Genomic DNA, 6,178 nt, shown 5'->3' with positions numbered 1-6,178 from the left:
CCTCCCGAGTGCTGGGATTAAAGGCATGCGCCACCAAGCTTGGCTGGAGCTGTTTTCTTTAACTTGTAGCTTCACCCTCCTTCTGTGTCTTTGCTCCCCACAGATTTTATGGGAGAGAGTAGTAGATCCTTTGGTATAGAGTCTCCTGCATTGTTGGTTTTCTGCTTGGTCCCCAGGAAGGTATTGAAGCTGTTCCCTTACTCTATCTTATATGTATTGGTAAATTTATTATTTTTAAATGTTTTTCTTGTGTGTGTGTGTGTACATGTAAAGGTCAGAGGACAACGTACCAGAGTCAGTTTCTTCCTTCCATCAGGTGGGTCCCAGATGTTGAACTCAGATTGTGAGGCCTGGAGGCAGATGCTTTTTCCCTTAGCTCCGGAGCCATCTCATCGACCTGAACTGGCTTGCTATGAGTCAGGTTTCTTTCAAAAGCAGTATTACTGTGCATCTACGCTCTCCGAGTGATGTAAGCATTGCCAATCATTACCTACGAGTCATTGGGAACTGTTGCATATGCCCCTGTCAATCACTACTCCATCTCCTTTAATTGCTGGGGACACTTCTATGAGGAGATGCTTCCCTGAATCCACAGTGCAGTCACCCCGAGACACAGGCAGTGCTGGAATGTGTCCTATGTTATGGGTTTTCAAGATATCAGCACGAGTCTCCTGCCTCCTCTGAAGGTGAGCTATAGTGGAGGCTCCTCTAGAGCTAATAGTGGAGGCTAGTTTTATTGACAGTATCATTTATGAACCATTATTTAAATATTTGGCATATTCAAATTCACAGTCACCAGCACCTAACATGGCTTACTGATTTCAAGTTGAAGTTCCATGCCCGTTGGTGGCTTGGTGCCTTCCTCCCTTCACTGTGGTCAAAGGCGTTTGTTTCTGTAAGGCCACTTCCATGGCTTTCTAACACGTAATAAAAGAAGTGTGTGGAGCAACCACCTGCTTTCTTCTGCATCCACCTCTGTTCCGATATCCCTGAGAGAAGCACTGTCGGGAGCCTGGCATGGCACCTTCTGTCTTTCCCCCTTGTCTGTCTGTCTGTCTGAAAACCTATGCACATACAGACTTTCCCCTTCCCCATCTAAAACAAAGTTGATTTGTTTTCCATTTTACTTTTTAAGATTAAATGCATATGTGAGTTACTATTTTAAATCAAGAGAAATGCAAATAAGTAGATAATGAAGTAGACATGTTTCTGTACTTATGTGTTGCTCTGCTAAAGTTGTATTTTTAATATTATAGTCACCTCCATCCCTCCCCCTAACTCCTTCTCACCACTGACCCAACCTCTCCCAACATCATATCCTTTCTTTTTGTAAATATTCCTCTACAATTTGTGCTGCCCATAGATGCATGAGTTCTGTGCTATCTGGGGATCATGGATGACATGTCAGAGGCCACAACCCTGAAGAAAATGGACTCTGGCTCTCCCAAAAGCTGTTCCCCCATCAGTAGCTATTCCATTAGGGGAAGGTACTCTTGGGCCCCTCTACAATCCTGCTGTAATGCTGACTGGCTTGATCTTGCATAGGCAAGCACAGCTGTTGGGCGTTCTTGAGTGCAGGGGTTGTGTTGAGTGCAGGTCCTGTGTTGTCCCGAAGACATCATTTGTGCTCCAGCCCACCTTCAACATCTGCAGACAAATTAATCTCTGTGCATGTGTGTATCTGTGCACATGTACATTTGCATGTGCATATAGACATCTGAAATTAGTCTCTAGTGTCATTCTTCTGGTCACATCTACCCCAATTTCCATTTTGTTTTATTTTTTGAGACAAAGCCTCTTAATCTGGCCCAAACTTCATCGATGAGGCTAGGCTGGCTTGTCAGCATGCTTCAGGGAGCCATTGGGACAGGCTACCTAGTTTTACACGTTTGTTCTCAATGGAATGAAACATCACTTTTTTTTAACTTACAATATTAAACCTGTCTAGAAAGTAAGTTCCCTCCTTATTTCCTATGGACCACAGAATGTGTATAGACTATTGGACAGTCGAGGTAAGTGAAAAAAGAGACTTGTTTGCCTGGGTTTCACCGTTTCTTTCCGTGGGTGCTTCTGTTGTTCCACAGAGTCCGAAAACACCACCCCTTCTCGAACTTAAGTTAATGGTCCGCACTTTCCCTTCCATTTTCCCTGCATCCAGATAAGTCCTGGAGAAACATGAGGATGTGCTCAGCTCTGTTTCATCATCCATTTTACAGAAATGAGATATATCACTCGGGCTCTGCACAGCTAGCTTTTCTCAAGGGTACCTCACAGAAACCCTGCATCTCAACCACCATGGCCCCTGCTTAAGCCTTTAAGTAGCTACAAGCACAGTATAGTGGGTGCCAAACTTGGGCCACCCACGGTCATACCATGGGGCCACTACCATTTTTGTCACTACAGCCACTCGTGACAGAAAATCACAGCACTGGATATATTTATAGCATTAGCTGCTATGTTTGTGCTTCTTCAACTTGAAATTAATTTCCTTTTTCAAAGATCTAAAAACATTTGTGATTCAAGAAAAGTTATGTGATCTGGTATTGCTGTCAAATGAACATAAATTGTGTGGAAAAGTTGATTACAACACCCGAACAGTGTTTTTGATGAAATAGAGCCAATAAGAAGAATTGATGTCGACTGAATAACTCATGAATTATGCATGTGTTATTGTTGATGGCAGCATCAGTGGCCTGTCAGCAGAATATCTGAACATTTGCTGTATTGATTAGACCAGGACACCCTACTTTGCGTACATAAAAAAATCTATGCACTACTGTGCATCCTTCATTGTTCTGTTGAAGCCTGTCAAGGACCATACGCTAGGCACTTGTTTAATATGCATGGTAAATGGACAAATGTTTGGGAAGAGCTTATCTACTTTGTGTCCCAGATACAATTGTCTGCTGCTTTAGTTTCATTCATTACAGTCTCCACAAACCAGTCAGTGTACTGACTCCATTCACTCTGCAAACATTCCTCATCTCAGGAGTGCTATGGCGGTTCTGGTTAATATGACCGGTGTATTGAGAAAATGTTTGGTTCGGTGGAGAACACAGACAGACACATGGGGAAATAATTCAAACAATGTCAACATTGGGTGCACATGCAGTGGGTAAACACCGCAGTCTGGGGAGGCTCGGCCATCTTCATGGAGGGGAGGTGACATGCTGGCAGGAGAGTTGACACTTGGTCCCAATTTAATAATATACATGTGTACAATGCATAATTATATGGAGCGTATTATACTACAGTCCACAAAATATAATCTATAGAAGGTGTAGTTGTACAACTCTACTTAAATGTACAGTGCCCCATATATATATATATTACATATATAACATGTAAAATCAGAATAAAGAATAATTTTGAAACATGTAAAACAAAAGCATTTACTCTCAGATTCTTTTTTTTTAATTTTATCTGCATTTATTTTATGCTGAATTTATTCCCGGGCCATGAGTTTTTGTTTCTTCAGTTTCTTCTGGGATATCTTTTTCTTCTGTGCAGCCTCCTCTTCTGGCTTTGGAATGATCTGTTCCTTCTCAGTGAGGATCATCTCAATGTGGCAGGGGGAGCTCATGTATGGGTTAATCCGGCCATGAGCTCTGTAGGTTCGTCGGCACATCTTAGGTGCCTTGTTCACCTGGATGTGTTCAATGACTCTCGGCATTTTTAAGCACGTGCAGCAGAAATTCAGCACTCTTTTTTGGCCACCGACCCTGTGTCCAGCCCCACTGTTTGGCCTGGGCACACCTACCGACCCCACCATTATACCGCCGGAATGGCACACATTGCTTCTTTAAAGTGACATCCTTCAGATACTTGGTGGCTTTACGGATATGCATACCCTTGATGGCCTGGGCAGTTTCCCGGGTGTTCTTAAAGTGAACGAGAAGGTTTGACCCTCTTGATTTGCATGATTTTGTGGGGTTTTCTGGGTCAAAAGAGTAGCAAACCATCTTGGCAGGTGACCTCTGGCCGCTTCAGATTCTTTTTAAAAAATGATTTGTTTACCTGTATTTTTCATCTTGTGTGCATTGGTGTTTTGCCTGCACATATGTCTGTATGATGTCCAATCCCCTGGAACTGGAGTCACAGTTGTAAGCTGCCCTGTGGATGCTGGAAATTGAATCCAGGTCCTCTGGAAAAGCAGCCAGTGCTCTTAACCACTGAGCCATCTCTCCAGCCCCCATCCTCAGATTCCTATCTGTCCATGAGACCTTTGCAAAAGGATAGGAAAGGGTGCAGGAGGGAAGGGAGAGAGATCAAGCTATGTTTTGAGTCCAGTTGACTGAGAAAGGAAGCAAGCCAAGCATCTTGGAAGGGAAACAAAGGTCCAGTAGCTTAAGGCTCCCTGGAAGTGGACATGCTGGTTTTGGTAAAGCCCAGGCATGTCACGAGGGGAGGGAGCCCAGTGTCTAAGCTAACATCTTACAGATGATGATGGAGCAACCAGCTGGGGTATTTGCTTTAGTTTGTTAGCTTGGCTGAGGGGATGAGTCACTCCCAACCACAGCATCAGGCTGTGGGGACCTGTTATCACATCAGCCCTCTGCTTTGCCAGGGAAAGCTCAACCGGACCACCCCAGTGCTGGTTCCAGGATGCTGCCAGCTCACGTAGGAAAGTGCTTTGTTTGCCTGAGGGTGTTTTCCTGACCCTGCTATGTCAGTTTAGAAAATTCCCTGAAGCTGTCATGTTGCCCACAGTACCTATAGCTCTCACACCCCCGCTGTTCCATGACCTCACCTCCAAGATGGTATCTACAATTGCCAGGAAGGAACCTGCGTCTGGCAATGCCAACTAGCCACATGGAAACAGAGAGGTTGCTGACCAGTTCTTCTGAGGAGACGCCTTCTTCCAGCACCATCTTAAGAAGAATCCTTCTCCTCTAAGCATCCAAAAGGAGCCAGCTTTGAAAGTCAACAGGCCTGTCTCCTCTATCCACAAGGCCATTGGCATTGTCCAGCTTTGAGGAAAATAATGGAACTTAGCCTCATGGGGCTGGGGAGATGTCTCAGGAAAAGCACTTACTCTGCAAGCATGACAACCTGAATTTGTATCCACAGCATCCAAGCAAAAGGCCCAGCATAGCAATGTGTGACTGTAATCCCAGCACTAGGGAAGTGGAGACAGGAGAAACCCCGAGGTTTGCCGAACAACCAGATTGGAAAGCTCTAGCTTTGGTGACAGACCCTGTCTAAAAAAAGTAAAAAAGAGAACAATAGATGAGACCCCCATGTTGACTTTGGCCTCCACATGTGAACATACAGAGACATACATTTCACCACATGCACATGACACACACACACACACACACACGTTTGTTTAATAGGGAATCAAAATTGAACAATTGAACAGATGATAATAGAAACTCTGGGCTTTCCCTCAGTTGTGCTGAACAATCTACATTCTGGCTTTAATTACTTTCCTCTAAAAAAACAAAAACAAAAACAACAACAAAAAATTTCCTCTGTTTTCAGGAGCAAACTTGACACTGAAAACATCAAAGCAAATGAACAGGCATAATGTGGGGTAGAGACACAAGTGCTATCCCAAGAGCTAGTAATGGTGGGCATCCAGTTCATGCCAGTCATGATTTCATACCATGTTCCATCTCAAGTCATGATGTGTCTTTGAGTCTGTCTCCTTGAGGTTGGTGACCTAGTCTCACACTAGATGCCCACTTTATGGCCAGTCTAACACACTAGACCTTCAGAAGTACCTGCAGAGCTCAGGTGTGACTTGTTCACTTTTATAGGCACAGGACCAAGTGTGCATTGATTCACATGGATGAAACTGGAGGCTCCTTCCATATCTGAGTGACAGAGGTGTCCACACTGTCATAGTCCCATATCAGTTCATGTCATAAATAACATGGTGGCATACGTGGTTCCCCTTAGGGACTGAGACCCTTGTGCTAGAGACACTAGAACTGTTGTGTGCCACTACCATCCTGGGACTGGGTGAAGCCTCTCTTATGACAACGTAGGCTTACTTTTCCCTCGCACTATCCTACATTCTCTTCCCTCTAAACTTGTTAATCTAGAGAGTCCGTTCTCAGCGAGTTTCCACCTTAAATCATTCTTGGAATCCATCTTGTGGCAGTTGCTGCTGGGAGCAATACCCAGAAGGGTGTTGTCCTTCAAACACCACAGCCACTGGAACATGTATGGC

At 44.3% G+C, this 6,178-nt stretch overlaps 1 pseudogene; it reads right to left on the bottom strand.

Annotated features, from left to right (window-relative positions):
• Gm7691 (predicted gene 7691) lies at nt 3,413-3,987 on the bottom strand (annotated as a pseudogene).

The sequence above is a fragment of the Mus musculus genome, chromosome 15 (assembly GCF_000001635.26).
Source record: "Mus musculus strain C57BL/6J chromosome 15, GRCm38.p6 C57BL/6J".
NCBI classification, from domain to species: domain Eukaryota; kingdom Metazoa; phylum Chordata; class Mammalia; order Rodentia; family Muridae; genus Mus; species Mus musculus.
The sequence above is the reverse complement of the archived record's forward strand: the minus strand, read 5'-3'. Positions and strand labels throughout refer to the sequence as shown.